The sequence below is a fragment of the Camellia sinensis genome, chromosome 2 (genome assembly GCF_055761805.1).
Source record: "Camellia sinensis isolate YWXY chromosome 2, ASM5576180v1, whole genome shotgun sequence".
In the NCBI taxonomy this organism is placed as follows: Eukaryota; Viridiplantae; Streptophyta; class Magnoliopsida; order Ericales; family Theaceae; genus Camellia; species Camellia sinensis.
Window position 1 is genome coordinate 147,692,308 of NC_138962.1, and position 11,537 is coordinate 147,703,844.

The window sequence follows — 11,537 nt, forward strand, 5'->3', positions numbered from 1 at the left end:
TTTATTTAATTCGGAACTCATATTTGTGGTCAAACAAATGGTCAAAAACTTATATGTTTTCTAGGAAATTGAAAAATATAAAAATGTCGAGTAACATTTTTTTTACTTGTATTTGTTGCCTGCATTTAATTTTGATGGAAATTGTGTCTTCTCATGACTATCGTAGAAACTTCAATATGGACAATAGGTTATGGATATGGATACTGTGCTTACTCTACAACTCCATTGTTCATATTTGAAGCTCAAGATAACGGTGTAACCTTATTTGGGCATTGTGTAATTCTATTTCTTTTAGCTACATTTAGTAACTTCTTTCTGTATATGGTTACGCTGGCAGTCACTTTTGCATTACCGGATGCTCATGCAAATATTTTTTGGACAAATTACATCAGTAGTCCTTACATTTTGTTTGTTGTATCATTTTGGTACCTGTCATTTTAATTAAATCAATTTTGGTTCTTAATTTTAATTTTTATGTCAATTTGGCTTACTACCATATGCACCATTAACTTATGTCATTTTTTTTTTATAGTTATAACCAATTTTCTTCTTTAGTAATGATCTTATTTTAGTTGTAAATTATGAGATCTTTGGTTATGCCTCATGTGTTGTTTGGCTATGACTTTTTTTTTTTAGTTATGACTCAAAGTATGAAATTATATTATTTTCTTCTTTAGTTATAAGGTGCATACGGTACACACCTTTTGAGGGGTGTGTATCATAGTTTTTCCCATATATGTTAGTTCTTGTGTAATTTCAGTCCTTATAATTTTAATTGGGTCCATTTTGAATATAAATTTATGATTTTATCTCAATTTTGGTCAAACTGATTAAAATTGTTAGTATTTTTTTTTTTATGTCAAATGTGTACATGGTGGCATTCGTAATGCTTTTATAAGCAAAATTATAAACTTATTCAACTTAGTGAATTTAATTTGAACCAATTCAGTAACTATTTTTTTTTCAAAAATCTTGATCAACGCTTTGCACTGTTTGCCAAAGCTTTTTTGGTTTTCATGATTAATTGAAAGCCAGTAGTTTGGTGATTCTTATCGATATTTTGAAAATTGGATATGTGAGCGAATTGGAAAAGTGATTGGACGGACAAGTCACTAGTTCAATCGTGAAATTAAACCACGATATCATAATTATGTCATACATATATTAAAATTTATAAATATAAAAATGTAAATATTAAATTAAAAAAATTAAAAAATTAAAAAATAATAAAAAATTACAAAAAAAATTCCTTAAAATTTATTTTATGTTTTTTATACATTGATTTTCAGTAAAAATAATTAAGATAATACTGAATATATAGTATATATACTTATTATATTGTCAACAATTGTGTTGATAGCTTAGTTATTAAAGTGCTTGCTTTTCATGCATTTGGTTCCATATTGAAGCTCTCTTCACAACATATTTTTTGAAGAAAGTTCAATTGTTGAAACCCGACCAATTATGTCGACCCGCAACTAGTTATTCTGGTTGAATTGACAATTCTTCTGATTTTCAAATGCTAAGCCGGTTTTGAGCGTAGTTCGGATTTGAAAGGTCATCCAGACTAGAACTAGGTCCTGTTATCGGTTCGACCGATCCAACTGGCCGCTTTGGTCCACGTTTTCAAACATTGATTCTAAATGCTTTACCTTTACTTCAGTACAAATTTTACCAACCTTTACTTTCTTTTTCAAACAATTCGTTCACAATCTCAGCCAGATAGGTCATGCCATTGAGCCCTAGTTTTTCTCTTTCCCATGCAAATTATAAGACTAAATTTCTGTTTTGTATAACTTTGATTGTGTAAAAGAGTATCACATTTCATATCATCATGGCCTGTAACATTTCAAAAATTATGACCTGATCTGTAAAATCTTCACTAATAATGAAATAAGAGTCTGTTTGGTATAATATGCAAGAAATAGAAACCAATCATTTGGGTCTGTTTGGTAATCATTTTTTTTTTAATTTTTTGTTTATATTTTTAATTTTTTTAAAAATTAACATAAAAACGTGTTTGGTAATTTTTTTTATTTATAAATAGTTAGTCTCAGTTTATAAATAAGACTGAAAAACATGAACACAAAAAAAAAAAAAAAAAAAAAAAAAATTGTTTTTTTTTTAAAAATTAGATTTGTAAATCCAAAAACACGGAGGCAAAAAAAAAAAAAAAAAAAGGAAAAGGGTAAATTACATTTTGTCCCTTCATGTTTGACTACTTTCCCACTTTGGCTCTTAAAGTTTTATTTTTTTCCAATTTGGCACTTTATGTTTCAAGTTTTTTTTTTCCAATTTACTCTTAAAGCTAACTTATGTTCAAAATTAGACAGAAAATATCATAATAACTGTCACATAATATAAAAAAGATATTATTATATTAAGATGTTAGTTTATGTCAAATGTGTAACTTATATATAATAAAATATTTGTATGCCACATGATTATCAATGTGTCATTTTTTGTCTGATTTTGAATAAAAATTAGCTTAAGAAGTAAATTGAGAATAACTTGAAATATGAAGGACCTAAGTGAGAAAACCAAAATTTAAACTTTAAGGGCCAAAATGATAAATTGTCCAAACATAAAAGGAACCAAGTGTAGGAGTGTAAAAATGGTCTGTGGCCTGTGGCGGCCCAAAGCCCGCCTGCTGCTCGGGGTGGGCCCAGCTTGTTCAGGCCCGGGCCTGAGCCCAGCTCGAGACCGTGAGCCTAGGCTTGGGCCGTTGTTTTGAAACCTGGCCCGGCCAGTGGGCCTAGGTTGTTTGGACTGACCCATGGCTCAGCCCATTGGCTAGCTCAAGGCCCACCCAAAGCCCCACCCGAGGCCCGACTTGCTCGAGACCCAGTGTCATTTTTAGTGAAAAATAATAAATTTTTTTTGGAAAAAATAAAAAAAATAAAAAGAATGTTTAGGACCCGCCAAGGCCCGAATACCCCCAAGCTTGGGTTTGGCCTAATTTTCTGGTCCATGGGCCGGCTTGACCCAGCCTGAATTTTGATGGGCGCCTACGAGGCCTAACATGGGATGTAATGTGTGTGCTTATGTTTTTATTTTTTGTTTTTTTTTTCCCTTGCCACATCACTAGAGCTCTTTTTAAAGTTCTAAAATTAGAGCTCTCTATCATTATTGAACACACAAAAGAACATTAACATCACATTATATAATAGATTCCACCATTAGAGCTCCTCCTAGAGTTCTAAGATTAGAGCTCTCAATCATTTTTGTTGCTACCCGTATATTATTTCAATGCTATTCTTCAACGGTAAAAAAATAGAGATATCTCTCTCTCTCTCCCTCTCTCTCCATCATCAACAACAACTCAGCAGCAACAGGTATCTCTCTTTTCTCTCTCTCGTCTCCCTCTCTCTTCTCTCTCTAAATGTAAAATGTAAAATACACAAAAGGAAAAAACAGAGATAGTTCATAGAACAGGTAGGAAATACCTGTGTTTGTTTTATGGCTTTTTGTCAATTCATCATTTGGTTAGTGTTTAGGGAGGGATTTGAAAAGGGAGAGAGAAAAAGCATATAAAATTAAGTAAAATGTAGATATATTTTATTCATATTTCACTTGTCTTTTTCCTTTCAATTTCCAAATCCATTCCAAAATTCTTGAGCCAAACACAGCTTTAATTTCCAATCTCTCGTCCTCCATTGCTGGTCCTCTCTAACCCTACTCTATCCTCATCTCCAAATTACACTATCAAATCCAACAAATTCACGACCTTGCCACTTCTCTGTCACAATCATCTTTGTAATTGCTCCAGTGCTTTGTATTTCTCGTCATCCTCATCCATGGAGGCAGCCCCTCCTGAAGGTCACAGAAGAAACGACGGCATTTGTATCGTCAATCCTCCCAAAATGGTCACATGTTCATACTATTCTCTTTCTAGAATTAGTTTCTCATTCGTTCTCTAAATGTAAAATACACGAGGAAAGCTAGCATTATAATTGTGGTTTGTATTTGTGTATAACATATATTCACTTTGTTCTCATTATTATACTCTTTTTTTATTATTAAAATTATGATCAATTAAGTTTCATATGTATAGCGATCCCGGTTTCTCTTCCTTTGATTGTTGTATTCCGGACTTAGGTTCCGTGGAGTTGGTGGTTGTATATCTTGTTGTTATCCTTTAATTTCGTGTGTTTGAGTTTTAGGATGTATTGGGCGTGTTTTGAACAGGTTGGTTGAGCTTTAGTCCCATTCCTTGTTACCTAGAATTTTGGTGGTACGCTCGAGCGGGTCCTTTTGCGCTCGAGCGGAGTTTGATTTTGGGTTGTCCGCTCGAGCAGGTCTTCTTGCGCTCGAGCGGGGTTTACACACTCTCAGCATTTCGTACCTCTGCAAAACTTCTGCAGGTGTGTTTTTCACGCTCGAGCGGGTCGCGCTTGAGCGAGTATCTTGGCACTCGAACGGGTAGTTCATTGTCTGTAAAAGCACTGGAGGGGGGAAATCTAAGCTCGAGCGGCTTTCCTTTTGCGCTTGAGCGGGAGTGTTTTGCAGTTGTGTCTTGGCGCTTGCGTGGGTACCCTTGACGCTCGAGCGGGTCCAGTTTTTGTGCTTGACGCTCGAGCGTCCTATTCTCCGCTCGAGCGGGTCATGCGTATATCAGTTGACAGCTTGGTCTTTTTAGCTCACTTTTTACACTTCCTCTCACTCTCATACTTTTTAAAAACCAGATCTGAGAGCTTCTCTCACTACTTCCTACATTCTCTCTAGGGTTTCATCTCACTTTAGTGTGTTTCTACCCTAAGTCCTTTGTAAGAAAGATAGAGGGTGGCTTGGGCTTCAATTTAATCTGAAAAATATTGGTTTTGAAGCACTTTGGATTTCGGTCAACTTCTCCTTTAGGCTTCTAATTTCGAGGTAGGGATTCCTACTCATTCTTATATGCTTTAACATAGATGTTGAGCTATTTGTATAGATGGTTGATATTTGGGAAGTTAGGGTTTGAGTTGTGTTTTATAATAAGAGGGGTTTTGTCCTTTGGACTCAAATGTGTATGTTTTGGGTCTTAAAAGGTGATTATTGATGTTAGTGATGATATTTAGACCTTTGGGTCAATATTGGAAAAATAGGGGGAAATGCCATGTTTGGGTATAATTGGGTCATTTATGTAATTAATGACATTTTTTATGAGAATATGAAATTGAGTTGAAAATAATGAAATTGGCTCAATATGAGATGGAATGGTGAAGTTGGATTTATTAATCGCTCACTTTTGAAAATGTTGATAAATTATCTGTTGATGCATTTATTATCTGTTTAGAAATAATTGCTTTGGGCTATCGGTGGAGGATAGTCTTGATTGTTGTAGACAATGCATGATGATTAGGCAAACTAAAACTAATCAATTGAGTAAGCCATCGAATATGGCGGATGATATAATACAGCAAAATTGTGTATTGATTGAGTGAACTTGTATATGATAATTGCTTATATACATTGTATTGTGTGGGAGGAAATGAGGAATGTACTCCACGGTTTAGGGGAAGATGGGGGATGGACCTCTAAACCGGATTTTGTTTGACATTGATACAGCACCAAAATGTGTATCATTTGTGAAGTATAGAAGTGTCTTTGTTTGTTATTGATACAGCACCAAAATGTGTATCATTTGTGAAGTATGGAAGTACAGTTTGGGGGAAGATGTGGGATAGACCTCTAAATCAGATTTTGTTTGAGATTGATACAGCACTAAAATGTGTATCTGTTATAAAGTGTGAAGTGTTTAATATGAGTTATTATCTCATCTGAAATAGAAATATTGTTGATATGAGATGTGATCTTATTTAAATTGTTTGGCCAGGCTGTGAACCATAGTTATGAAATGTTTCATATGAGTTAAACATTTATCATTGGCCAATGTTTTAGTTATTGCTTATATTATGTTTAGCATATTTCTACTGGGCATTGGCTCACCCTATATGGGACATCATTTTCAGGTACAGGTAGCATGCCACCTCCAAGGACGTAGCTTAAGAGGCTTAGTGGCTGGGACATCTTTTTTATTATATTTTTGTATTACATGTATATCAAGCCAAGGGCTTATTTTGTATAGAATTAGTACTCTTCCTTTTGTAACCAAGTATTGACTTGGAAAGCTGTAAGCCCGTAGGGCATTTGTTTTTGTTGTTAACATGTAATACCTTTATAAGAAATACTCTAATGAAATGTATTTAAGCTTTATTCTCTTGTCTAAGCATGTCAATATTGTATGATTTGTGGGTTTATTTTGAGGGCATTACAATATGTATGGGAAACCAAACTTAATTGTGTATGTCTAATTTTTAAATTGATTTATGGTATTTTATTAATATGTTTATATTTGGATGTTTATCATAATTTTATGATTTGTATGATTTTCATCATCATAAATAATTAAAAAAACAAAATAAACATTTTATGCATTAAAATAACAAATATGTTTTGAGTTTTTGTTTTTAAATTTTTTTAAACATTTTGTTTTTGATTCAAAAAAAAAATGTTTAAAAAAATTTAAAAACAAAAAATGTTTAAAATTTTTTATTGATTTAAACATTTTGTTTAAATCAAATATGTTTGCAGTTTTTATTTTATTTTGTTTAAATAAACAAAAAACAATTTATAATTTTTTTATAAACATAAAAAAAACCGTAAACGTTACCAAACGCCAACTTATCTGTTTCATTAATAATGATATGATAAGGGTGTTGAGCATTACATGATTGAGTTTACGACAAATAAAAAATTAATACATAACCTCTAATGTCATTGTAGGTAAATTATACGACTTAAATTGTGAGTTTTAACATTTTTTCTTATAAAATTATAGTTTCTTTCTAGGTGAGAAAATACCATTTAATTGGGACAAACAACAAATAAAAGTGGACATGTATGTTTTTTTTTTTCTTTTCTTCTTTTTTTTTTCTTTTTTTATTGTATTCAAATCAGCAATTTAATTTATAAAATTTATAAAAACTAATTTTTATTTCTTATCAAATCTCACCACTTTTAAAGAGAATCAAAACATGAGTTAAATTTTTCTTTTTTATTTGTCACTATTTCTCTTTTTTGTTCAGGGGGAATTACTTATCAGTTAGATAGAAAAAAATAAATCACACAAACATTACACCCCCGCAACTTTTCACTTGCATCCCACCATAAAATCACTTGCACCCTTTATATTTTTATAATTTTTTTCTCTACTCCACTCAACTGGTTAAGTAATTTTTCTTTTTTTTCCTCACATTTTTTTATCACTTTAATCATCCAACAAACTAATGAGAGAACTCTTTTTTCTATTTTTTCTTTCTTTCTTCTTTTTTATTTATTTATTTATTTTTTTAAGCAAAAATTTCAATCCAAACAAACTGTAAGAAAGAAATGAGGTGGGTGATTCATTATCACTTTTTGGTTTTCTCTTAAAATTAAGATTAGTGTTTTAATATTAATTTATTTATTTTGATTGAATTTAAAAATATATTTTTTTCATTATCAGAAATATAAGAATCTTATGGGTTTGATGAAAATTTTTACTTCTAATTTTATTCACTAAACTACTTTAAAGTGAAGACTTACATATGTCTTCCATTTTTTCATGTCCCAAAATGCCACCACACGTTCTAACACCAGCCACCTCTTGCATGACCATTTGTAATCTATACAACCTGTTACCCAACCGTTTCACTTTTACCCAACTGTTGCGATTTTTGATAATAAATTTCGTTGGTTGTGTTGTCCATAGAATGAGAAGTTATCTGGTGGGCCCATCCTACCATGTCGTTGTATGCATATATTATAACAAGAGAATACCTAATCACTTTAGCTACAACATAGAAGAGAAAGTAAAAAAATATTAATTACATGACTCAATACAGTGGTGTTTTGAGAAATTAGTAAAAAGTTGACTTTTTTAATCTATTTTGTCTTTTTATGAGTAAAAAATATAGGAGATAATGTAATCCAAAATGAATAAAAAGTTAAAAACTAACTTTTTATTTGATTGCCAAAGCACCCCCACAATTGTAAAGATACATCACGTCATATTTCTTGGATGAGACACTTGTTGCTTTTTTCTTTCGTGCTCATCAATTGGCAATAGTGCCTCTTGACCACCACTGCCGCAGTCTTTCAAAACTTTTACACAAATGATGACTTGAAATATTTCATCTCATAAGAATCTTCATTCATCACTTAGCACAATTATATTCTTTCTTGAATTACTTCATACAAATCAAAATTCACAAATCACCTTAACCCCAACTGTTTCACATAGAACAATAAGAGACACCTACACTCAAGAATTATAGTACAACCACACCAACCACACTACTTGAAAACTCTCTCACAATATTTGTTTCCCAACCAAAAACAATTAAAAATGAGTTTAAATTTTTTTTTTTTTATTTCTTACCAAATCTCACCACTTTTAAAGACAACATCAATTTAAATTTTTTCTTTTTTTTTCACTATTTTTCTTTTTTTTTGGGGGGTGGGGGGGTGGGGGGGGGGTGGAATTATTTATTAGTTGGACAAAAAAAAAAAAAAAAACAAATCACACAAATATAGAACTTTTCACTTGTACCCCACCATAAAATCACTTGCATTCTCCATATTTTTGTAATTTTTTCTCTGCACCACTATTAAGTAATTCCCTTTTTTTTCCTCACATTTTTTATTGCTTTAATCATCCAACAAATTAGCGAGAGAACTCTTTTTTTCTATTTTTTCTTTGTTTTTTTGGCAAAAATTTCAATCCAAAAAAACTGTAAGAGAGGAATTGTAACGCCCTCAAAATAAACCCATAAATCATACATTCATGATACAAGAAAGAGATATCATATTCCATACATCAGAGTGTTAAGTACAAAAGTATTACATGTTGACATCAAAAGTAAATGCCCTATAGGCTTACAACTTTCCAAGTCAACATTTGGGTACAACAAAAGAAGAGTTCTAACTCTTTATACAAAATAAGCCCTTGGCTTGATTTACATGGAATACAAAAAGAAATCAACAAAAGAGTCTTTCAGCCTCTAAGCCTTCCAAGCTATGTCCTTGGAGGTGGCATACCATCTGTACCTGAAAATGATGTCCCATATAGGGTGAGCCAAAGCCCAGTGGAGATATACTAAACCAAGTATGAGAAATAACTAAAACATTAACATTCGATAAATGGTTAACACTTGTAAACCAACTCACAACATATTTCGGTTCCATGACAATATGTACATGTTTCATTCCACTTTTTTTTACATATCCAATTTTCAATTCATAAACATGGCTCATTATCTAGCCAAATAGTTAAATGAGACTACAACTCATATCAAAACACTTCTATTATCCACAATTCAAATGAGACTACAACTCACATTAAAACACTTCCAATATCCACAATTCAAATGAGACTACAACTCATATTAAAACACTTCCAATACTTCAATTATCTACGTTATGCAAACGTAATTAGAATTTCGGGACTTTCACCTTGGACACGTCGGCCAACTTAGTTATCAATGGAGTCCATCCCCTATCTCCTCCTAAACAAGTTTGAGAGTACATCTCCTATCTCCTCTCAAACCATGGAGTACATTCCCTTATCTCCTCCCAAACAAGATACATATGCAATGTATATAAATAATTCATCATAAGCAATGATCAATCCAGGCACATATTCAATGTGGCACTTCAACCGTCATATTCAATGACTTAACACATTTGATTAGTTTCAGTTTTCCCTAATCAACATACAGTGTCTACAACAATCAAGACTATCCTCCACTAATAGCCCAAAGCAGTTATCTCTAAACGGATAATAAATTTATCAAACAGATAAAATGTCAACATTTTCAGAGGTGAGTGATTAATTTATTCAACTACCCCATTCAATCTCATAATTTCTCAATTTCATGATTTTCAACTCAATTTCACAATTCCCCAAATTAATTATTCAACCTAATTAGGGTATTTTTTCCCTTTTTCAAATATCAACCCTAAGGTTTAATTTCATCAATTCAACAACAATAATATCATTTTCCAAGGTCTCACATACGAATGGAGATTAACAATTTAAAACCCCCTTTATAACTTCAAAACAAACCCTAACTTTCCCAAAATTACCATAACCCACCATTTATACAAAATACATAATATTTATGTCAAAACCCATAGAAAGGAGTAGGTTATCCCTACCTCAAATGAAGAAACCAAATGGAGAAGATGGAGAAAACTCAAGATGCTCCAAACCTAAAGATTTTCAGATCAAAATGTAGCCCACACCAAGTTCTACCTTTCTTACAAAGCAACTAGGGTAGAAACACACTAGAACTAGGTGTATTCTTAGAGAGAAGATGTATAGAGAGAGAAGAGTAGCCGGATCTAGGGTTTGTGTAAAAGAGATGGTAAAAAGTGAAGAAGAAGCTACTGCTGCGAACTGATATATTCACGCCTCGCTCGAGCGACCAGACACAAAGAAGCCTCGCTCGAGCCAACAATTCGAAGCTTCAAGTCTGCAACCTAGAAGCATGCTCGAGCGAAGGAAAGCTCGCTCGAGCAAAGTAACCCAAAACATAGTCCTCGCTCGCTCGAGCCAAGAAATGCAACCTTCAGGTCCAAAACTAGACGCAGACACAAGCTCGAGCGCAAGACTTCTCGCTCGAGCCAGCAAACACACCAGACAACTCTCGCTCGAGCGAAGGAACCCTGGCTTGAGCGAAGGAACTAAAACACAGAGCTCGCTCGAGCGACAAAAGCCTCGCTCGAGCGAAGACACCAAAATCTAGGTAGCAACCATTTGTTTCAAAACACACCCAACCTGTGACAAACCTGCCCAACACATCCTAAAACTCAAATACAAAGAATTAAAGGATGGAAATGAAACATATACAACAACAGACATCCACGGAACCTAGTCCGGAATACAAGAACCACTGGAGGGAAAACCGGCATTGCTATAACTTTCTCTTAAAATTAATGAGGTGGGTGATTCATTATCCTTTTTTGGTTTTCTCTTAAAATTAAGATTAGTGTTTTAATCTTAATTTATTTATTTTGATTGAATCTTCACCTTGTTGCCTACACTTGCATCCACCTGCACAATTGCAGACGCGCCTGTGTTCAGGCTAAAATCACCATTAAATGTGTTCTCCCACATGCTAACCTGGTGATGGATTGGCTCATATAAACCCATCATTCCTGAAGTGGCAAATTGAGTTGATGAAGAGTTCATACCTTAATTCACTGATTAAAAGGCAAACATAATAATTCAGCTGAAGCATCATACAAATTATGTAATTGAAATTATGCAAAATTGCATCAACCCACAGTGAAAGAAGACGTCCCAAAGGAAGCTAAGAAATTAATTGAGTGACCAACAAGAAAGTAAATCAAGAAACAGAACTTGACCAAATTACAGAACTATAGGCAAAGCCCACCAATTACAGCCTTTTAATTACAACTATTGCTACTGTCATTTGCTATGATAGAATTAGGCAGTCTATTTGTCAAAAATTTAAAATTTAAAATGAAAAAAAGAAAGAAGAAAAAAAGTT